The sequence below is a fragment of the Anser brachyrhynchus genome (genome assembly GCF_964034855.1).
Source record: "Anser brachyrhynchus genome assembly, chromosome: Z".
Classification (NCBI taxonomy): domain Eukaryota; kingdom Metazoa; phylum Chordata; class Aves; order Anseriformes; family Anatidae; genus Anser; species Anser brachyrhynchus.
In genome coordinates this window covers 57,452,905-57,478,109 of record NC_137697.1, presented here as the reverse complement: position 1 = coordinate 57,478,109, position 25,205 = coordinate 57,452,905, and the positions used below count along the sequence as shown (strand labels likewise).

Sequence of the window (25,205 nt, the reverse complement as noted above, 5' to 3'; positions counted from 1 at the left end):
ATATGGCCTCCTCTACTTTGGGTATGGAATGCATTTCTAGCATGGGAGAACTCTCTGAAGAGCACCTGTAATGACAGTATACCTCATCTTACTGCATAAAGCCTTTTCATTTTCACAATAAATTTAATGTAGATTGTTTAAATTAATAGACAGAAAGGACTGTCATACATCCCAAGACACGCATCCAAAGTTAAATATAATGGTAGCCAAATGACTGTAAAAACAATTAACAAAAAAAATGACAGCTTTTGTATTCTTTTAGTAGGCATGCGTATCATTTATAATGATTATTTTAGGATATTTCATATAATGTGACAGAACTAAAATTTGGGGTTATGCCTACTTCTACATAACAAGAGAAAACATATAATGATTTATCTGGAGACTGATTTTTAAATTTTCCTTTTTGATTTTGTTAAAAATATCTTGTCTAACAGAACCCCAGGGCTTGTCTAAATCAGGCCTAAGGAGGTTTGTTTGTTTGTTTGTTTGTTTGTTTGTGTTTTTATTGTTTGTTTGTTTATTTGGTTTGTTTTAAAACATATTTTTAAAAATGTTTTATATGTTATAACTTTATTCTTTCAACAACTCAACAACAAGAACTTTCAACAAGTCCATATCTGATATGTTTCTAGAGGAAAAGACAGTTTGCTCTTTAGTTTTTCTTAAAGAAGAAATTGGTATGTAAAAATGAAGATGAGTTTGTAAAATGATCAGAAACAATATATAATGTCTTGACAAAAATTTTTAAATCATATTTGCAAATGCAGTGAAATACTATTTTAAGTAAAACTTTGATTTTGGAGAGAGAAAACACTAATCTATTTTGTATGCATCTAATGCAATCTCAAAAAACTTGTTATTAGAGAGTTTAGGGAGTGGAACAATTTAATAGATATTTGTTTTATTGCTGGCTGTGTAAAATTCATATAAAAATTATTCTTCATATTATATACTTATACTATCATACATATAGCATTACATATATATTAATATAACATAATATAACAAATGTTAAGCAAATAATAATTCATATATGAATAAAAATCATAAATTAAAAGAAATTCTAGAGGAGGATTCTAAATGTGGAAACTTACAATAATATCTACATGTTAATTTGTCTAGGCTATCATAAGATTTAATTGGGCACAATTTTGCATCTGTCATCCGCAATACTAACGACCAGGGACACCTATTATACGCTTAGACATTTCCAATTATCTAGGGACTTGAAGTTCTTGTAGACTTTCAGCTCTAAAAGGCTAATTACAGTCTGAATTTAGTTAGCTAGGTTTGCTTGAATGGTTTTTAAATAAAAAGCTCTGAGAAAATAAATTTAAAAGTTAGGTTATTTATCTGAAACATCAGAAGTGAGTGTCATTTACATAATACTAAGCAATACCTTTGATTATGCTTGAATATAATAATTTCCACTTGTTTCACTGCTTTTATTTTGTTTCTTTGATTCTATTTTCTACAACATTATAATAGTATAAATGGAAAATAACACACAATTCTAAAATAAAAATTAATTATATTACACTGAAGGTAGTATTCAAACGTTCTGTGAGAAAAGACTCTAAGTTTAATTGTTTATTCACACAAAGGTCTGAATATGCTTCTTGGTCATAAATCTAAAAAGTGAATAGGGACTTTTCATCAGATTTGCTGTGTAATCATAATGAAGGAAACAAAGAAAATGTGCTCTCTGGTGTATAAATTAACAGCCAAACAGTCAAATTGAGCACTATTTTGACAGAATAATTTTGAAAATTGTATTTATTTAAATGAGTAAAGTAAGATCTGTCATGCTTTTTTTTTCTTTTTTAGCAAACACAAAGAAAATTACTTATTTGTGATAGATGCATAAAATAATAATAATAATAAAAATCTGTTCCCTTCAGGGAAATATTATCATCTGCTAAGCTAAGACACACACACACACACACACACACACACACACACACACACACACACACACACACACACACACACACACACACACACACACACACACACACACACACACACACACACACACACACACACACACACACACACACACACACACACACACACACACACACACACACACACACACACACACACACACACACACACACACACACACACACACACACACACACACACACACACACACACACACACACACACACACACACACACACACACACACACACACACACACACACACACACACACACACACACACACACACACACACACACACACACACACACACACACACACACACACACACACACACACACACACACACAGACACACACACACACACACACACACACACACACACACACACACACACACACACACACACACACACACACACACACACACACACACACACACACACACACACACACACACACTATTTCTGGCCGAGGAATGAGGCAAATATTATATTATGAGGCAAATTCTTTGTTACTTCTAAGCTGCTTTTCAAAAAGCCTCCTCTCACTCAGAGCACTGAAACTGTGTAGAACATCGCAGCTCATCCATGAAGGCAGCTTTGTGGGATCAGTCAATAAAGATGATAAAGTGAGAAAGAGATAAAACTGTTTTCTGTTTGACTGTCAACAAACATGATGCCCTTGAAGTTATTTTTAAACGACTGTCTCCACTACTACTTACTGAGTAGTTCTATAATAAAAAGGGACAGAAAGATGAAGTCTAAGGGGAAGGAAGTTAATTCTTTCTTGAAAGAGGTTAAAGCATTTTTGATCACTTTCTCTGTCTATTCTAAAGAAAAAAGATCAACCTTTTTACATTTAAGTGAGGAAATACAATCTGACAGGTAGTATATGAAATAAAAGAGTAGAAAAGAAAATGGTTTATGACAACTGGTTATAGGGTACAAGGCTTTTGCACATAACCTTTGCAACTCAGATGCAAATGAGGCTAAGATTAATAACTCAGCTCCAAGTCCATCTCCTTTTCTCACAACAGAAGCCTGAAATGAGCAATATCAGTAGAGCAATCTAGTCTAACACCTTTCCCCTGGACTAACTATTCACAGAGTTCTATTTACCTACGAGCATAAAAAAATGCAACCTGGTCAAATGTTTTTATGGTTACAAGCTCCATATGAGGAAAAAAGAAATCAAGATGAATCTCTACCCTTCTCTACACAAATAGAGAAGAGAAAATAAAGCCATTTGCAGCCTGGAGTCTGGGTAAGCATAACAGCCAAACATATAGGGCTGAAGAGTTAACTTCTCAGCTTAACCTGTCATCTTGCAATGAAAGACCTGGAGCCTTGTCCATTTTGCATGAGATATGGATACATTGGTGACAGTAGAACATTTTGCTTGGTCTGCTTTACAAAGTGAGCATGATTTCATTGGAAGCTTAAAAAAAAGATTTGCTGGTTCTGGGTCTTCTCTGAGCTTCCTGCATACATAACAGTTATGCAACACATTCTTTAAAAGGTCATATGCTAAACTTACCTTTTTGTTTTGAAAATAATTCTGAGATAACAAACAGAGTGTTTTGAACCTAAAAAAGAATAACAAGGAATAATTCCACTGGGATCTGCAGTGGAACCAAAAAGAGATAACGAATAGGTTTTACATTTTATCATGAGATTAAGTTTCTCGGGAAAAATAAAAATAAATAAATAAATACATACATACATACATACACATATGTATATGTGTATAAAAGTATCCATCTATATATACATATATATATATATATATATATATATCAACTCTACTGAGATGCTTCCTTCAGAGAAATAAGTAGTTCTTAAATGCTATCAGGTAGGCTTTTATAAATTGCTTCAGGAATATAAAATAATACAGAGAAAGTTTACTCCAAGGCATCATAATAATGGTGCTGACTTGTGAGATTTTCATTTTACCATCTGCCTCTGGGTCAAACTTTGCGGCGGTTTACTATTCATGAATTGCTCAGTCTTTCATGTATTTTCATTAAATCTGTGCTGAATTTGTTTGAATGTCCTAGGTGTATACAATTTCCTTTTAATCTTAATGGCTGTCAGGGGAATTAGTGAGATACTATTTCTCAGTTATGAGATCAAGACTAAATCATTCTATTTAGGAATATATTTATAAAATCTATCCATCCTGCCCCAAGTTGTATTGTAGGCTTGAGAAATCTGGGAAAACAGTAAGCAAATGAAAGGTGAAATAGAGCATAAGAGTGAGTCCAGTTTGAAAACAAAGTGTTGGATGGGTCCTACAGGTATGTAGTCTTAGTCAATTTATGTTTCTTTTTGAAAAAGCTCTATATAAACAACTGCAGATGTTTACACTAGGAAGGTAGTACTAATAAAATTTTGACATGAGTTTAATTCACAGTAACTTACATTGGAAAGTTTCCCTTGTAGACAAGCCCTCAGTAAGAAATATTCCTCTACAGGTCTTCCTCAAGTGGGACATGTTCAAAGATGAAAGGATTATTCTAAGGAGCTGATAGATGGATTTATTTTAGTTTTATGCAGGATTTTGAATAAAAGTTACTTTTAATGGTTTGTGCTCTTGTTCGAAATGTGTGGGTCTGCTAAATTAGCTCTCCATAGTTCCTTTTTACCCTCTTCTGTAATACATATAATATAGTCTATCTGATAATGAATGGATGGGTGGGGATTTGTGACTGTGACACTGTGACAGTGTGCTCTTCTGAACCTGTTGTACAAGTTTCCTGTGCCTGATATGCTTACCTTTAAAACAGATACAGAATATATTAACCAACTCTAGAAAGTAGTGAGGAAGAATTCAAAATGACGTCTTTAATATCAACATTTATCAGGACTTTTGCTTTTTAAAAACATTATGATGACACATAGATCTTAGTTTATATTTACTCAGTTTACATTTGCCTATTTATTTTCCCTAAGCTGAAACATTTTTGATATATATTTCTCAACACTGATTAACAGACCCTGCAACATATGTCTTGATGAAAGTATTGAACACAAACAATCAGCAGAGTCACTTAAACTGAGAGTAGTTGATGCTACCATTAACAGAGAAGGCAAAGAACACCCTATTGACTTGTAGCAGTTAATCAGACTGTAGTTTGTTGGCTGAAAGTTGCAGTTTCGTAATTTTACATGACATGTATACTGTATTGTAAACCTTTGTAGTAAAACCTCATTTACAGTGATTTATGTGATACTTGCATTCAATTCCAATAAGTTATTTTCTTGCATAAATCAAGATACAGGAAATTCTTTAAAGTTTTTCCTGCAAAAGCCACATGACAGAAAAGAGGAAACTTTCAAATTTTTAAGAATAAAAGCAGATGTTTGTTCAGTTCTATGGAAGTTTGACAAATCAGTTTCTAATATCTTTTGAAAATACCTACTGACACTAAAATGTTATTTTCATATAGGTCTTTTAACAGCTATTCCCAAATCATTGTCATATTGCTTCATTTATTTTATTTATTTATTTATTTGGTTGTTATTCATTTTCCTCTTAGGAAAACATCTCAGTCCCATTAAGCCATGTCCACAGAAGTCCGGTGATAGATATACTGGTGTAAATTAAATTATTTCTATGTCATTAGAAATTAAGGGATTGTTTACCAGGTGTCCATAAAGTTAAGTATCTCCAAACACAGTCGTCTTCATATTTCTTTACTTTAGCTTACATAGATTACTATTACTCTGATTTTATTCTTCTTCATATTCCTAACACAAAATCCAAATCCAAGATTTAGCCTGCTCTCTATGTTTCACTGGAAGTAATTGACTTGTTCATTCACGGTATCTGTTTTCATAATACACCTTTTTATTTTTTCTCAGTCATGCTCATTTTCTGTGTATTTACTCCTCTTCCCTTCTGCTGGCAGTCCCTCCGTGTTTTAAACTCCCTACCAGTGCCTGCTGTCCTTCTGTGAGAACAGTTTTTATCTGTATAGACATTCTCTCTCCTAAAGCTGTTTCTAATTCTTCACCAAATAAATAAATAAATAAATAAATAAATAAATAAAAATCTCATCCCACTTATTTCTCACTTCCAGCTAAATTTTCGATCTTATGTTTCACCATGTCTGGGGCTAAAAATTGTACAAACAGTATGCCTAATTCTGGCACGTCTCATTGTTCGGGTGTGTGAAATAATGTTTGTGGTGGTGTTACATTAGAGATCAGTCACTCCTTTCCCAGGTACCTTCATCAGTCTTGCATAAAACATACTGTAATAGACTGAGTGAAAGAAATGCAGCTAGCATACATATGAAAAAGAAGTTGTGTCTTGAAACTGGGTCATAGCAGTCCATCGATGATAATCTTCCCATATGAAGGTAATCAGATAAGAAGGTAAACCATAGTTTCTATGGAAAACAAACAAACAAATAAATAAAAAAAAAAACACTTTTGCATATACTTAATTGGCCTGAGTTTCTGCATCCTCAACAATAATGAGCATTCCTTTGTAAGGAGGCAAGAGCAGAAAACAGACAGAAGTACATAGAATAATACTAACACAGGAGCTCTCTCAGTAGTAACTGGGAAGGGACACAGGTAAGCAGCAGTAGCACTGTGAGAGGCTGACATGAAACCCACTGTGCTGATTATTTAGGCTGCCAACATTCTCTCACTTTTTTTCCCCTGTGTCAATATTCTTGCTTTTTGGAGCATGTATGGGAAGTGATGTCCATCAAAGCACATTTTCACAGCTCTGTTTCTCTTTCTGTGCATCTCTGTCTGTGTGTGTCTCTGTGTGTCTCTCTGTCCTTATCAGCATTCCAGATAGTGCAGCCTGGAGGATATTGAAAAGCAAATATCTGTCAATATTTTAAAGATAGAAACAGTAATCTTTGTGCCACCCAAATGTCACACATCATATTCTCTCCCCAGTTTTACAACAGGAAATAACCCAGAATATGCTGTAGGACTTTTATGATAGGTTTTTTGGATGAGAAGTTGCTGAAATATTAGAACTGTTACTGTTTATACAGTGAAATATACAGTTCAACTTTAAATAAAGAAACAAGTTTGAAAAGAATCCTTTAAAAAGGGAATGGTCAATGCACTGAAACAACGGAGCTTGAGCTATTAACGAAAGGTGTAGCCAGATATTATAGCCATGTGAAAGAATGGCAGCTGGGATGTAACACGGGTAGGTATTGTTTGGGAAAAAAAGGCTTTAAAGTTGTGAAAGCAGCGCTGTAAAATAAAGATTTTAAGGAATGATCAAGGATTGCTTAAATGAGATGAGAATCTTATGAGAAGTGCAAACAAGTTTCTGCTGAGATAATACCTACATACTATTCTAGACTTCTGAGATAAGAACTGGAGATGGGTAAAGATGCCAATTCATTTATTACAATAAAAAACTCTTCAGAGACTTGGTCATTAAAAGAGATTTTGATTTACTAGATAAAGGCTGGGGAACAAATGCCCTCCAATAAGTGGGACCCTGACATCCATAATACCAAATAAATTTTTTCCTTCTTCATTAATCTATTGGCAAACTGTAGTCATATCTTATGTCTGGTTCTGGGAAAGTGATGAGTGCTGGACCACAGCCTTAAGCAATAATGAGATAATACTACTTATACAAAATGAAAGATAAACAAAAATTAACCTATAGGCTATGATCTTATTTTCAAATTGAAGGTTTAAATAAATAAAGGGTTTATACAATTAAGAGAGAGAGTGTTCTCCTGACTGTGCATTGAGTCAACCAGACAGAAGGTAATTCAAGAACGGAAACTCTTCAGTGTTAGCAAAGCACAACAAGGAGGCTTTTTAGAAAACATAGGCTTGATGTTTAGTCTAATATCATAAAGAATATTATCATCAATGAAAGACAAAGAAAAGAGTTTAACAGAGCTTTCTTGAGAGGCCTTTCATGCATGTCATGTGGTTGATGATTATATCACTTTTATGTGTAATGAAGATTATTAAAATTTTAAAATAGTAAGAGCTTTAATGAGAAGTGGGCAAATACTGTTTCCAAAAACCCTGTCAAAATATTATTCAACATCCACAGTCTTACCATTAATGTAAAATGGGATGAAAAGAAATAACTTTCTGTAATTCTTCCAGTTTGTTTCAGAAATCCGATTCTGTGCCATAATTTTTTCCTTGCCTTCCACCTTTAAATAACTGCTTTTACACAGAAGCTCTTCATGTTACCAGCAAAAAATAAAAATAAAAAAAAATTTAGAAGTAGTGGTCACCTTCTCTTCCTCTTTAACTTTTAGACCTCTCCTCTTTGACTCTTCTTCTTCCTCTTAGAAGGACTAGTTTGCCAGTTCATTGTTGTCTTACTCTTTAATTCCCCTCTGTGTGAGATAATTGAGATTCATATGAAAGTGAAGGGGAGAAGCTAGAATAATTTATTGAATACAATTCTGCAAAACGTGCCTGAAAGGAATGATATTCATTATTTGAGTGTGAACTCTAAAGCATAATTATTTCTGCTTGCCTCTATACTTTCAAAGTCATTGCGAACTATATGCAGAGATTACCAATGTAGCTGAATACTTACAGTGTTACTCTTTCATGATATATATAAAAAAAAAATAAGTGTGAGAAGCAATGGCATTTCAAGTCAAGTGTGGGCAGCTTACGTCCTGCTTATGCAATTCAAATAACTTTAATAACATTTACATTTAATAAACATTAGACTACTTGAAAAAAAGAAACCATCTTTATTTTAAATTAACTTCATATCCTGGCACTAATGAAATTTAATTAGTCTAAACATTAGTGCTTAAAATACATTACAAATTAAAATTTCATCTAGATCGTGCTTAAATGCTTGAAGCTGGTAGAAATAGGATTTGTAGTAATTAAATCTAAGTTTACAATCATAAATCAAATATTGATATCAGTATTTCAGTTGGTGTATATTTGCCTGAGGGATTTTTTTAATGGAATTTCACAGAAAATTCATAATTTTGCAATCAATGAAATTAAAAACTGACTGTAAAAGTCATGTTTTTAATTGTAGACTTATTCTGAGCATAAAATTATCTAATGTTTGCCCCTTTGGGGAAACTAACATCAAAGACTACAAAAACTGCCTGTTATAATATTAGACATGGAGGTTCATCTGGGATTTTTTTAAGGGACACTCATCTTTCACTTTCCTTCAGAAAATCCAGGTTTGAAAAATTGAAAGTTTTTGCTATAGTAGACCATTCTTCAAGAAGGCTTTGTCAGGAAAGATTTTTGTAGTTCACCATGCAAATTTTTGCCAAGATAAACCAACCCTAAGTTTGGTCAAGCACTTACTTGATTCAGGAGGTTCTGGTTCCAAGCCAGGCAAAATTCAGTCCAGAAGCTCCATCCTCGTGAACGACTAGATTGAATGGTATTTCATGAAGATGGATAGCAAGATTTTCTCTGAAAACTCTTGTGTAAGTAACTATGCACCTGGACTTAAAAAGAAAATTATTTACTGCATATTATTGCAAGCCTTAATTTTCATCAGATGTTTAGTTTCTCGTAAAGGTAATAACTTTCCCACCTATCCTTATACAGTTTTTTTTATCAGAGTGTGGTAAATAATCAAGTATCTCTTATTTTTAATGTATTCCATGGACAAAAGAATGGCCTACTGGTGGAGATCACGTCTTTGTCTCTTCCTCACACTACTATGTGTAGTACAGAGTTTCCAAGTGATAGGGACTCTCTTCAATTTCTTCATGACACACAAAGGAAAAGGGAACCCTGTTTTTTTAAATTATTATTATATTATTATTATCACCATTATTATTGTTGTTGTTTTGTTGTTGTTGTTTTGTTTATTTATTTACTTTTGGGGATGTGGAGGGAATGTGGCTAAAAGCAAGGAGAAATCACATTAAAGCATTGACTAGAAACTGGGGAAATGAGACTCTGGTGTAGACTTCATTAAATTTTGTGATCCCCAAAGTTAATTAAAACAGACTACATCCCTGAATAAGTAAATTGTTATCTTTTGTGACTTCTAGTCTTACTTAGAGAGCATTATTAATGTTTACCAGCTACTTTCAGAGAAAATACTGCTATGTGTAAACCTAGAGAAATACCCACCCCTTCTGGAGAAAGAGAGGGCAGAGTAGACAACGTATCATGGATGTGTCAGAGCACTTGACACAGGTGTCATGCTGCAGGCAGCAGTATATGCACTTGCACAATATCATATGCCTTTGGCCTCAAATGACTGTAAAGAAAGTGTAGCACTGTAAGCATTTACAAACAACTTGTAGCCCCAAATCTTTGTTGGACAGTAGTAATACCTACACCTACGCAGAATACAGAGAGGTCAGAGACTGAGAATAAGATAATTAAAGGTTTCCAGGGTGCTAAGTTTAAGTAGGAGTGGCTGTCACCTGGTAATATTGAAATTTTGGTGTGCAATTGTTTTCTTTAAAGAAATTTGCTATTTTTTGATATAACAGATGGCTAACTATATGATGATTTTTCTCTTTTTCTCCAATGAGCAGAAATAATTGCCCTGACATGAGCCCTGGAACTAAGCGAGGGTAAGAACGTGAATATTTGGACAGATTCAAAATATGCATTCGGGGTAGTTCATGTACATGGGGCATTATGGAAAGAAAGGGGAATGCTATCCTCACAAGGGACTAATATAAAATACCAGGAAGAAATATTGAAATTAATAACAGCTGTACAGAAACCCCAACAGGTGGCCATAATGCATTGTAAAGCCCATCAAGGAGGGGTGTCAGAGATTGCAGAAGGTAACAGACTGGCAGATTTGACGGCCTGGAAGGTTGCGCGTGAAGTTTGGAAAGTAATGGCTCTAATTCCATCAAAGGTAGGCCTCTCTTGTTTTAAATTACCTAAAGACCCAAAGTATTCGGCAGAAGATGAGAGACTTGCAAATCTGATGAAGGCCCAGAAGAATCCTGACAGATGGTATGTGACTACAACAGGACAACTCATAGTGCCTCCTATAGTAATGCGAGAAATCTTACAAATAAAACATAATGAATGTCACTGGGGTGCAGGAGCAACGGTGACCTATTTGAAACGAGGTGTCATCTCGGTACACATGTTAACAATGGCAAAGTCAGTAATGTCAAAATGTGAGCTTTGCTTAAAGAATAATCCGGTAGCGAGGAAACATGCTGAGATGGGAAGAACTAAGGCTGGGATAGAGCCTGGAGATTACTGGCAAATAGACTTCGTGGAACTGCCTAAAGCAAGAGGTTATAAATACCTGTTGGTAGGGGTTGATACTTTTTCAGGATGGCCGGAGGCCCTTCCCTGTTGCACCAACCAAGCAAAGGAAACGGTAAAACGGTTACTACAGGAAATAATCCCTAGATTTGGTGTACCATTGGGTATTTCTTCAGACAGGGGACCACATTTCATTGCCAATGTGGTTAAGGAGGTTAGTAGGTTACTGGGAATCACCCAGAACACCCTATCCCACTTACTCCACCCCCATCCTATAGTAGTAGCGTTAACAAGCAGGCATGGAGGAATCAATAAGATAGTAGACTAACGAAGATGCATTAAAATTATACTTACTAATCTCTATATCAAGTTATACTTACTAACCTCTACTAACCTGATTCAACCTAATAGTAATGAAAATACTTGCTCTCGGTATGAGTGAAGTATTTTCAAAGGGGGGAAATGTTAGTGTTAGGGAGAATCGAATGGATGTTTTATTAATGTCTCTTAGGTGGTGGGTCATAAAGTATAATCAAGCATTGCCAAATGTACTTACATTATCAATTAATCTATGTATACTGGGAAATTTAGGGAGTATACTGAACAGTCAAATGAATCTTTGAAGGGGAGCCTTGGGAGGGAACAGGTACAACCTGACCTTTGATAAGAACCTGAAAATGCTGAAATGAGTTGAACCAGAACCAAGGAGCGGCGAGAGCATGCGTCGAGTGAGAAAGGTGAAAAGTTTAGCAGAGAGGAAGACTCCTTACTTCATCTGGACGACCACCTGGACGACCACCAGAGAGCACCACGCATGTGCAAACGGGAGGAGAGCTAATTAGAATGGAATGCGAGGCTGATGTTGCAACCTGTAATGAATATGTATGCCTTACGTAATGTTGAATGTATAAATAATGGCTGGGAAGTAACAGGACTTGAAGCCAGATTTGGGCACCTGCCCCGGCTTCCAGCGCTGAATAAAGCACCTTCATATAATCACTTGGTGGTTATGTGGTTGCTACGCTAACATGAGAAGATCTCAATTGTTGGATTTGGAACAGTTGATGTATTATAGCATTAAGTACTAATTGCTTTCTCACTCAGTAATTTGTCTAATGTAGGAGAAGCTGAAGAAATGAGGTCTTCACAAAGACAATAAGCTAACTCTGAAACAACACAACTGATTCTTGCACGTGTGATAAAACTGTTTCCTCAGCTGAGAGTGTCTCTCAGCTCCATCTTCCCTTGTGGCTGTAATGACCATTACTGAGGTGTAGATTCAGTCTCCCTAAGCTCGCTGTCCATAATAAAACAGAAGAAATCGGTGTGTGCTTGACAGAAGCATGAATGATGTATTTTGTTAGAATTTGGAGATTTTTGAGGAAACGGGAGCCTCCAAAATACGGACCGGTTCAGAAGAAATGAACCTGATCTTGCGAGAGCAGTCAGTTGTGCTGGATCATGAAGAATGCTATCAGAGCAATCCTAGCTTCACTCCATTGTTTTAGGTATTGCTGTGAAGGGCTTGCACAGTGTTAAGGCCTTTTTTTTTTCTTTTTTCTTTTTTTTTTTTTCACATTGCCCTGCCAGTCAGGAGGCTGTGGTTGCAAAAAAGCTGGGAGGCAACACAGCCAGGACATCTGAGCCAAACTGGCCAAAGGGATATTCCATACCATATAGAATCATAGAACGGTTTAGGATGGAAGGAATCTTAAAGATCATCAAGTTCCAACCCCCCTGCCATGGGCAGGAACACCTCCCACCAGACCAGGTTGCTCAATGCCCCATCTGTCCTAGCCTTGGACACTTCCAGGAATGGGGCATCCACAGCTTCTTTGGGCGACCTCTTCCAGTGTCTCCTCACCCTCATAAAAATTTCTTCCTTACCTGAGTCTATCCTCAGCCTGTCTTCATAGGAGAGGTACTCCATACCTCTGATGATCATTTTTGTGGCTCTGCTCTGGACCAACTGCAGGTCCAGGTCTCTCTTGTGCTGGGAGCCCTGCTACTCCATACCCCGGACTCTGGAGGGCAGAGTAGAGGGGGAGAATCACCTGTCCTGCCCTGCTGGCCACTCTGCTTTTGATGCAGCCCAGGATACAGTTGGATTTCTGGGTTGCAAGTGCATACTGCTGGCTCATGTTGAGCTTCTCATCAACCAGTACCCCCAAGTCTTTCTCCACAGGGCTGCTTTCAAGGTATTTCTCACCTAGTCTGTATTGGTGTTCCAGAGAGCCCCTCTGCTCATGCATTAGATTGGGAGGCTGGGCATCTGGTTTGGATTGTTGGAACCGCTAACTTCAAGAAGAATTAAAATTGAGTGTTGGACATGTAGAACAGTAAAGAGGCATTTTCTCCTGCTTCTGTGGTAGGCAATGGGCATAGCTGAAATACATCTGAAACAAAACTATTACCAGCTCGTACCGTTCCAGACAGACCCTTGATGATATATGGGTCAACCACTGTGCTGCCAATTGTACAGACCTCCTAGTATTATTTTTTCAAAGGCAGTTAAACTTAATAATCAATGACTTTTACTGGAACACTAAAGAAAGTCTGTTCATCAAAGGCTGCATCTATATTAGATGTGGAGATGGAGCAATAATGTAGTTTTGCAACAAATGAATATTACAGCAATGAGTATTTGTTATTGGTGCTCTGTGAGTGAATGAATGAAGTGCCCCTGTGGCTGCCACACCTTCTGTGATGATGGTAGCAAGGGAGACCCATGTTCCTGCTGGAGCTCTTTCTAGACTGTGAATTTATCCCAACTGTGTTCTGTTCCTTGGAGGTATAGCAACAAGCAATATAGTCCAATTGGAGAAGATCAGTAGATCAAAGCACCTAAGGCTAAAGGCCTTACATGTTCATCATGTGGTTCCAGCATATAGGAGCTTTGGACTAGATTCATTTGGAGCCATTGGACAAAAAAATGCCTGCAAACTTTGATTCAAATCTATCCGAAGAACAGGTGATTAGTTTGGGTTTTTATATCCCCTTTCGGGGTTGCAATACATTGGTCTTGCACCTGAAACAGATCTTTAATTTCTGTTTCTTTAGAGAGAACATTCATTCATGTAGCACTAATCCTCTGTGAAACTGCAACTGCATGGAGTAAATGTGATTACTGGAGTTTTTTTGCAAAACTACATTCTTGCTCCATCCCAGCATCTAATAGAGATGCAGCCTTTGAGGAATAGATTTTCCTTAGTGTTCTAAGAAGAGCTGCATCCAAATGAACTGGGGTTCTCCTAGGACCACTACAGAAATATTTCTGCTCTCCATAGCTTGTCCAGCACAGGCAGTGTTGGTCAGAGCACGGTTGCCTCTGACACTTAGAATCATAGAATCATAGAATCATAGAATATCCTGAGTTGGAAGGGACCCTTAAGGATCATCAAGTCCAACTCTTGATACCGCATAGGTCTACCCAAAAGTGCAGACCATGTGACTAAGTGCACAGTCCAATCTCTTCTTAAATTCAGACAGGCTCGGTGCAGTGACCACTTCCCTGGGGAGCCTGTTCCAGTGTGCAACCACCCCCTCTGTGAAGAACCCCCTCCTGATGTCAAGCCTAAATTTCCCCTGCCTCAGCTTAACCCCGTTCCCGCGGGTCCTGTCACTGGTGTTAATGGAGAAAAGGTCTCCTGACTCTCGACACCCCCTTACGAGGAAGTTGTAGACTGTGGTGAGGTCTCCTCTCAGCCTCCTCTTCTCCAGGCTGAACAGGCCCAGTGACCTCAGCCGTTCCTCGTACGTCTTCCCCTCCAGGCCTTTCACCATCTTCGTAGCCCTCCTCTGTACACTCTCCAATAGTTTCATGTCCTTTTTATACTGTGGTGCCCAGAACTGCACACAGTACTCGAGGTGAGGCCGCACCAGCGCAGAGTACAGCGGGACAATCACCTCCCTTGACCTACTAGTGATGCCGTGCTTGATGCACCCCAGGACACGGTTGGCCCTCCTGGCCGCCAGGGCACACTGCTGGCTCATATTCAACTTGCTGTCTACCACGACCCCCATATCCCTCTCTTCTAGGCTGCTCTCCAGCGTCTCATCGCCCAGTCTGTACGTGCAGCCAGGGTTTCCCCGTCCCAGGTGCAGGACCCGGCACTTGCTCTTATTGAACTTCATGCGGTTGGTGATCGCCCAGCTCTCCAACCTATCCAGATCCCTCTGCAAGGCCTTTCCACCCTCATTCGAGTCCACAACTCCTCCAAGTTTGGTGTCATCAGCAAACTTGGTGCATGACACTTAACGTAGACTCACAGTTTACACGGAGGTCAATCTGAAAATGAGAATCATGTTGGAGATGAGAAGAAGGTGACAGAGATGTACTTAGGGTAAATGAGTAATTTCTGTGCCCATTTCTTCCAAGTTGAATAAGAACAAAGTGAATTAACAGTTGTCAGTAACTTAGATCACGATAGATTTTATTTCCTAATTGTTCTGACAGTACATTCTCCTGTCCACTGTGGGTCTGTTCCACTTCCTAGAGCAGTCAAGCTGGATTCTGCCATTTGTCAGCAGAATTTTACATAAACTTTTCCTGAGTGCAGTCTACATGGATAGAATATAAAGCGTGTATAACTTCCTCCATCCAGCCAAATGAATAAATATTTTATGTTAAAGGACTAAGCATCTTTTTTTTTTTTTTTTTTGGGTGGGGGGAGGGGGGTCTGTTTTCTAGACCTTACAAAATAGATCATGGCAACGTTCTATTGAAAAATATGAAAACAGTTATCTTAAGAAACAAAAATGTATAGCAGCTAAGTGTAGTAACCAGTGAAAAGCTTTTTGCCAGTCGAACTTGAACCAAAAGAGATCGGAGTATTCTGCAGAAAGCAATTAAAGACAAGGAATCAGGGTGTCTTGTTCAATCAGATGTGATGGAAAGCCAGCAAAAGAGTGAGTGCTTTTTTCATCTGCTGTAATAAAAATGATAAGAAAATCTGTTTAATAGAAAACAAATTCAATTCAGATGATCAAGCTGGGGACTGGTCTGCGTGAGAATGATACAGAATTTGTGTTAGCTATTTTAAAGAAAAAGTTAAATAAGTCTGGGTTGCTGTGATATCATTGACGCTGTCTGAAGAAAGTTATTGACCAGGAGGTTTCTTAAGTTTTTCACGGGTGTCTTAGGAAGAAAAGAAATGAAAAACCGAGGGAAGTGAGAGCAGGAAGGCTTATACAATGTCGAAAAACTGAATATCCCGGGATAAATGCTTAGTTCTACAGACGAAACGAGGTTTCCATGCAGGGGAATTGTTTGCCTGAATTTTCTGTAAGAGTTTCCCAGTGACTAAGGAAATTAACGGGAAAGGACTCACTTGAGAATGCACTTTGTTCTTACAGGTCCCATTTCAATACATAGTGTGATACATCCAGAGGTAAATCTGTTTCATCGTCATTTGGTTTACTTTCCTGTGAGTCTGATCAATGGAGACACAGGACAGCCATGCACAGTAGTCCTCTCAGGTAAGAAAGCGTTTTCCTTCCAACAGGGGTGTTAGAGTGAGCTCTGCAGGGAGATGGGGAACAAGATAAAGAATGGTGATTCCTAGGTTTTAGCTAGCACAATTGTGTCTCAGAAAATGAAGTAGAAGACTCTGAGATCAATAAGCAATTAATTGAAGATGTAAACGGAAAGTGTTACCTACAGGTTTAACAGAAATAAGTGGGACGTTTGGGAAGAAGATTGGGAGAAGCCGGTAAAAACCTGCAATAAAAGGTTTGCGTGGAAATTGAAACAAGGGACAGTAACTAATAAGGAATAGAAATGATAAAAAAGGGGGGATAGGAAATCAAGGAAATGGGCAATACCCAGAACAAAGCCGTTTTAAGGAAAAGCCCCCTTGGGTGCATAGTGGCACATGGGAAGGATATTGTCAGAACTGGGGGGGCACAGAAAGCAAGAGGACTCTCCTTAAGCATTGCAGTCAAGGGTGGCCACTATACAAGCTTGAGGATGGAGCTAAATGGCCACTTTATGGATGAATCGGCTAGAACTGTCCTGCAATTAGCGTTGTTTTTGAGGAGAGAAGGAAAATGGGTTGAAATGTTGTATACTGATATGTTGTTTCAGCATCCTGGAGGGAAAAAGGTATGGAATTAAGCTGGCCCTTGACTGAGCCTTTGGTGAAAGTAAAGGATGGAGAAAGATAAAAAGAAGCGTTAAAAGGGTTATTGAAGGTGCTAAAGGTGTGGCATGTAGTATTTGACAAAGCTGTTTGAAGCTGAATGAGCAGGGAAAGAGGATATCAAAATCACAGGTGTGAGCCCTCTGGGGCCTCTGGTAAATACCAAAATCTGGTTAAACTGGGAATTGAGAATCTATTCTAACAAGGTCCAAAAGAAACCCCTATGGAATTTTTGGACCAGCTTTGAAATGCAGAGAAGAAAGAAAATATACCAGTTTGGACCTGGCTTCGGAAGACAAACAGAGGCAATTGACTACCCTCTTTCTAGGACAATCAGCTCCTGATATCAGAAGGAAATTGTCTTAGGTTGCAGGATAAACTTGCAACAGTCAGAGCAGGAATGACGGGGACCAGGGGCATCTATCCTAGCAGATCCACTGGTTGAAATAAAGCTAGGAATGAAGAGAGAGGCATGGATTTTTAGGTTGGATATGGGAGCTTCTTTCTTTGTGTTAATCCAAAAGTTGATTCTGGAAAAGCGCTAGGTCTGTCAATGCAGTAGGAGCAACTGGCCAAAAGGAAAAGGCTTTTTTCTTTTGCAATGCTCAAGATTGGAATTGGGGAAAAATGATGGGAATCCATCCGTTTTTCTACTTACCCAATTTGCTTAGGCCCTTCTTAGGAAGGGACTTGCTGGAAAAATTGGATGCAAAAGTTTCTTTGGAACAAGGGAAAATGGAAATCAAAGTAACAGCTTAAGCTCTGAAGTCTATCTATCCGTGGCGAGTCCAGAGAAAGCTCCAGATAGGACTCCCTGGATGGGTGTAATTATGAAGCAAGTGTATCTGGGAGTTTGGGCTACAGGACTAGTTGGGGGAGCAAAGAATGTAGTACCTGTATAAAAAGTTGATTTAAAGGAAAATGCTCCGAAGGTATGCTAAAAGCAATACACACTAAAGGTGAAAGACAGAAGGGGAATGGAAGGAATAATCAATAACTTGCTTAATTATGGAGTAATCTACTAATAGTAGAATGTGAGTCAGAATATAACACTCCATATAGGCCCGGTTAGAAAGGCAGATGGAACCTATCGTATAGTTCAGGATTTAAGGGCCATCGATAGGATCACAAAAGATTTATACCCTGTAGTAGCCAACCACTACAACCTTTTGGCAAAATTAGAAAAGAGTCAAGTTTGGTTCACGGTACTGGATTTAAAGGATGCCTTTTTCTGCCTGCCCTTGGCACCTGAAAGCCAGCAACTCTTTGCCATTGAATGAGAAAATCCTAACAGAAGATGAAAAACTCAGCAGCTTACTTGCACTGTGTTAGCACAGGGGTTCAAAAATAGCCCCACCGTATTCAGAAACCAAGTAGCCTGGAATCTTGAAGCTTGGAAAAGCCCTTCAGGGAAAGGGGACACTTGCAATACGTAAATGACCTGTTGATAGCTCCTCAAGAAGAAAAGGAATGTGTAGAATGGACTATTAGTTTCCTAAATTTGTTTGGCATTAATTCTGTGAACCCAGCCTCTTTCCTTAGGAACAGAGTTTATTGCATCAAGACCATGGACACGATATACTCCAGCCGACCACCCCTAGAAGATGCAGAGGATTGGTACGTAGACGGCAGCACCTTCATCCGCCAGGGATATGCGGTACCTCCCAGGATATGCGGTAACAAACATCAGCCCAAAAGGCTGAAATCATTGCCTTGGTAAGAGCTCTTGATCTGGCAAAAGGGAAAAGAATTAACATTTGGACAGATTAGAAATATGCCTTTGGTGTGGTGCATGCACATGGGGCAATTTGGGAGGAGAGAGGATTCTTATCATCCTCAATTAAACACGCAGAAGAGCTAAAGTTGCCATTTTGCACTGTAAAGGACATCAAACAGGGGCTACCGCTATTGAAAGGGGAAATAGACTGGCTGACGCAGAAGCCAAAGGGGCAGCAGAATGGGCGTCTGAGAGTCAAATTTTGGCACTAGTACCAGAAGCAGAAAAGCAGGCATTAACAAAAGTCTTAGAAAATGAAGCAGAAGATTCTGAGATCGACAGGCATTTAAGACCTGATGAGTACGCAAGAGACTTATGGGGGAAATGAAGTGAAGGTGGATTTGTGCCACTAGCAGAAGCACACTGCCAGCAACCGTTGGTGTGCAAGTTAGGTGGAGCTATCCCCCTTGTGCCCGGCGTGGGTGCGCAGCACTGAATAAACAGACCTGCTTTATAACCATTCTGAGGTTCTAGACAGAGTCTGATTTCCGCAAGTCAGTAGCTGACCAATGCTGTAGAGCTCAGAGCAGATGTCATCAACAGACTTCAAGTGACTGATCAGGGAATTTGATTAGCTAATATGACTGAATAGCTCTAACTACCAGGACTAAAAGTTTGGTATTTCTGGAGAATATCGTGTAGACGAAGGAGTGTTCAAATGATGATGTACTAGTTTTGAAGTCTACAAGTATATTCTACCAAACTTTTTAAGAATAAATTCCATGCTAGGCCAACTGTAATGAAATTTTTCTATTATTTCTACAAAGCTGTCTCAGTTTGAAACCTTGAGACAGTTCAGTGTTGGGTAGTCATCTGTCTCAAAATGCTGAGAAGATGGGGCTGCATTCATTTGCAAACTGGCTGTCATAAAGGCCTTAAACTTTGCATTATGTTGAGGCAGTGGTGATCTCAGCCTTCTTGTTTTTCTCTGAGTAATGTAGCTCCCAAAAGAGATCCCAAGGTCCAGAAAAGACTTGGAAACAATTGGTGGCTTGTAAGGAAAAATCATATTCCATCACACAGCAACACCAGAGCTGTCTGTAGAGTTTAGAAGTCAGCTGAAGTTATTTATGTTTCATCTGAACCGAGTAAGAAAAGAGCAGTTAATATAAAAGAATGCATGTCTGACAATCATACAACCGGATGGGAGCCTGTTTCATCTGGGTCTGTGGATTTTGTATCTGTATGCTGTCAAGGAGATTGTCAGAATTCCGGTTACAGAATAAGGAACCTACAAAAAGTGCAGTACGCAAATGCTGGAGAGCACGGGTCAAAGTTTTACGCTTCCTGGGACTGCCTAGCATATTAAGAGGTCTAGGGAAAAAATGGCTGTGGTTCAACATTAACAGCACATTGACAAGTGTGATTTAAACCTATCCACATCTAAATCAGTCAGCCCTACTGAAATCTTCAAATACTTAAGAGGTAACCCGTAGCCAATGGTGTCAGAAAGTGCTGTGAGATTTGAGAAAGTAACCTGCATTTCTCTCCCATAACAGCTTTGTCCTTGGGTGAGAAGCAAGTGAGGGAGTTTGCTGCCCTTGTCTTTTATTTAACCTCTATCAGCACCACATGGAGTAAACTGCTACTGTCTTAAATAAATGTTACGCCTTTGAGAACCAAATTAGATGGCAAATAACCTGTTAAGAGCTGACTGCCTTCTTCCCCCCAGACAGCTGAGATGCACCTCTTTTTCCCTCTCTCAAGCATTTGCTGCTTTGCACTTCCTTTTCTTTCATTGGAGAGTCAGATAAATCAGTTGCTTTGCACTAGTATATGTTCCTTGGAAAGCCGCTTAAACTCTCTTCAAACACTGGACTACCTATACATTGATTGCTTCCTCTAAGTGGCACTTCTGCTCTAGCTGGATCCTCTAAATTCCATTTTACTGCTTCTGCTTGCTAAGCAGGTGAGAGAAACTTTCATAACCGGTGAGCAGAGAAGGAGCTGTAGTTCTGTATAAAGAAAATGTTTGGAACTTTTGAAGATGTTTCCCCTGCTCAGCTGCCATCCCTATGTTAATCAATCACCTGATCTTTTGCATTACAGCAGAAGTCTTGATTCAGTTATTAAGAAAAGTTATTTCTGAAAATACTCAGCCACCTCTGTGCATGCCAAACCTTTAATGGCACTGTGCAATACGCACATTGCAGTGATAAATCAGGTTGTGGAATGAATGGCAACATAAATATTTGGCTCCAGATCCAAAATGTCATTTATTTGGCCATTTTATTTAGGGTAGCACTCCCCGCCCCTCCCATTCCCTCCCCCTTCCACTCCCTCCCCTACGCTCCCCTCCCCTCCAGTCCCCTACATTCCCTTCCCCTACATTCCCCTAAACTCCCCTACACTCCCCTCCCCAATACTACGGTACACTCCCCTACACTCCCTTCCCTGCCCCTCCCTTCCCCACCCCTGCTCTACCCTGCCCTGCCCTCCCTTCCCTTCTCTTCCCCTCTTGTCCCCTCCCCTCCCCTTCCCTTCCCTTCATTCCCTCCCCTTCCCTCCCCTCTTGTCCTCTCTTCTCCTCCTCTCTTCTCCTTTCTTTCACAAACTTGAATGCCGAAGAGGGAGAACCGTCACTTCAAATCGCTTCAGTCATTCTCGTAGCTTATATCACTGGCTGATTCATGGGAATCCATCAGCAGTAATCATAAGCGTTACAGCTGCTGGGTCACTAGTCAAGCAAGAGTCTCAAACTGGGAATCGCTGACTTCTTTCTGTGGCTCAGACAGGTGACTTTCAATTCCACCCTGCCTTGGGCACGTCCTCTTGCTCTGTCCCCACCTACAGTGCAGTTTTGCTTAGAAGCAGAAGCACGGTTTTGAAGTAGTTCCACTACTTCCATTTTCAGTGATTTAGCTTTGCTAGCCAAGTGGTTTCTGTAAATAGAACACAATCAAGAGATTTTGGTTAGAAACAACTAACTGAGCAGTTCCTTTCCACATGGGCAATAAATATTTACCCTTTCCTAATGGAGACTACAGTGTAAGAGATAATGACAGATCATTCAAAGAGCTTTGAAATAGCCCTTGGGGATGCTTAGTCCAGAGGACCAGAGTAAATCTGTCTAAAGTACACCATGGAATCACTCTGAATTACTTCCTAACAGAAGCATGTCCTTACTATGTCTGCTATGGCTTCAGCTGGTTTCAGTGTTCTTCTTCACCTAATACTTCAATTAAGAGTTCTAAAGAAAGATGGAAAGATGGAGAAATATCTAAATCACGGATGAAAAGTGCTTTGAGAACTTTGGTCATTAGCCCCATAAAGCATCAAAGTTCTGTCCTATGAAGCAAATGCTTTATTCTCTTGATATCTAAGGAGGTAAATAAATCCAATGTTGTAACATTAAGGATTGGTTAGGAAAGTAAACCTTGAAAACAAGTAAAGGAGAAGACCAAGTAAGCACTTGTAGTGCCTATGGGGTAACTGCAGGGTTAGGCAAAGAACTATTGTGCAATGCAATCTTGTTATAAAAGAAGTATTATGTGAATTTTTACTGTTTTATTTCTTGAGTGTTCTATTTGAAAGGGAGTGAATCTATCAGGATTAGCTATTTAATTTAGAAATGTAATGAAAATTGGCTTCTCTTTCCTTTTGAGTTCACCCCTTTATATGGGATTTTATAATAGAGTAAGTAGGTATTTTTTTAAAACAGAGTAAAAGCGGGTAATTATATGCACAATTATTTTTAAAATACAGTAACAATAGCAAGGATGAGATGAAAGGTATTTATACACTATTATACTGTCACGGTATGTCCCATACATTAGTAACAGTCAGAGGATTCATGTTAGTGAACAAAAGATATCTTTAAATAAGTAAATAAATAATTAAATATATATGCATATAGGTAGATAGATTGACAGATAGATAGATAGACAGACAGACAGACAGGCACCTAAGAAACTGCTGTGAAGCTTCTTGCTCTCTTTTCTAAAAGTTAAAGTGAATACAGCATCAGGGTGTGTTACAAACATTACAAGCATTACCTTCAATCCACCACAGGTACACACGAGAGGTCAGTCTGCAGGTTGTGAAGGCAAAGAAACTGCTCTGGTTTGATGTGAAGAACCAAGACGTAAGTTGCTGTCAGAGAAAAGATGCTGTCAAAGTGCGTCACGTCTATGCTAGAGCATCTCTACCACCATCTGTACTGCATCTATACGCACCTATACTAGAACATCTCTACTTATCCAGTCTGGGTGATCTTATGAGCATTCTGAAGACCCAGAGGAGGGTCTGTTTGTCTTTTCTGCTTTTATAGCCAGTGAAAATTCTTCTAATTTTACACAGACTGGATGAAAAACACAAAGTGTACTTCCAGTCTTCACAGCTTCTAAGCAAGTGGAGATGAGGTTGTGGAATAACCAAATAAAATGTTTATCTAGAAGCAGCCTAAAGACTGTCTTTAACCAGGGCCTTGCATTCTTCATTTTTATACCATTACTTGCCTTCAAGTGCATGATAATTACTTTCTCAAGAACAAAGACCACTGAATTTTATAGCTGAAAATGCATCTTTTCTTTTTTTATTTTTTTTCCTAATTCTTCTACATTTTGGTTCAAACAAATACTATAAAATATGTCAGTCTTGACATTTCTTTGTACTCAGACAACCAATTATATTTGTCACCTGAGGTTTAAAGCAAAGCAAAAATTTAAAGAGCATATTGATTCTCGAAGATATTCTACGTAGAAATTGTTTTCATAAAATATCAAAAGCAAGGATTTAAAAATCCTCAAAAATTGCTTTCACAGCTACAAATTTCATTTTGCTGTTACACAGAAATAAAATTATGTATTGTCCTTATGGCTGATCTGCCAGGAATTAAAGAAAGGCTCCCAGGGAACCCAGCCCTGGAGTCACCCAAAACTTGTTTAAACCCATAATACTTGAAATGAGACAGTTGGACTCAATAAACTACATGTTTCTGTATAACTTTTTTTTTTTTGTCAGGGCTTAATTTGATTAGCCATACAAGGTGGCAGCTGCCTACAGACAAATACCTTAACAGTAGACTAAACAACGTGATTGCTCTAACTAAGAAAAATGAATTGAATTTGATGTACTTATGAAGTGTTTCCAACTAAACTTTCGACCACTACAGAAATGCACCTGATTCTTTCACAAAACTTACGGGTGGTAATTGGAAATATTCATCAGCATTCTCTGCTTCCTTCCTCATCTCAATTCTCTTCTGGCCTGTGAAGCTTTTCAGATCAGAGATGAAGATCAGCTATAATATGGAGTTTTGGAGACTGCAAAGGAAAAGAAGGATCATACTGAAAACTCCTTTCAACCTCACTTGCAATCGTCAAAGGAAAGAATACCAAAAGAATACCGCTTTATCATGGTAAGCATAAATTTGAGCATAGGTCTCCTATAACTGAAGCAAGGTTAAATAGGTTCCAAAGAAGGTTAAGGAGCACGCCCATAGTCATTTCCATAAAACTGTTTTCAAACAAATGGTTTAAAGATTTAGATTTTCTTACAGGTGAAGAATGAAAATATAAAATAAAATAAAAAATTACCAGGGCATACAGTTTTCCTCCAGCTTGCTTTGCTTCCTTCAGAATCTGAGTCTTGGGTCACAATCAGGGAGCAGCATTGTACAGAAATGCCAAAGCCTCCCCAAACTTGTTATATCTTCATCCACAAGGGCTTTGATACTGCTGCCTCCTCAGCAACGTCGGCAATTTAGTAGGAAAGTTGGTGTCCACCAGGTCACATTAGGAATAGGAAATCCCTCTTGCCACAACTTCACACTCACAGCAGAGTTGGCAGGACAGAGCGATGGACAGAGAAGTATCTATGAGAGTGTTAGAAAACAGACCTTAGAACAGATTTCCATCAACCCAGGAAAAATTACTTGCTCATCCCTTCAGACTGAACTGTGAGAAGGTGATCCCAAGCTGCATTCCTGACATCTATGCTGCAGTCATCAAATGTGACATGTTACTATACCAGTCTGTTGCTTTCTGTTATGAACATAAACAAGAGTTTGAGTTTATGACGTTTCTTTAGAATTAAGCTCAAAGCATTAGTCCTTTGATATATTTTTGTTTGGAAGTGTTTTCACTGTTTTCCAGACAATGTCTCCAGCAAGCTAGCTGCTTGTTTCATTTGT

The 25,205-nt window shown here is 38.5% G+C and overlaps 1 protein-coding gene across 3 annotated transcripts in view; it reads left to right on the top strand.

The window, feature by feature from the left end:
- Positions 1–25,205, top strand: part of LOC308185095 (uncharacterized protein) — an 846,543-nt gene that overhangs the window by 735,338 nt on the left and 86,000 nt on the right. For 2 of the 3 annotated variants that reach the window (XR_013943103.1, XM_080572830.1), the window contains 2 exons: positions 23,084–23,156; positions 24,289–24,431. The gene's annotated coding sequence lies outside the window, so the exon portion shown is untranslated. The remainder of the gene's footprint in view (positions 1–23,083; positions 23,157–24,288; positions 24,432–25,205) is intronic. The other variant, XM_080572831.1, reaches the window with a different exon arrangement.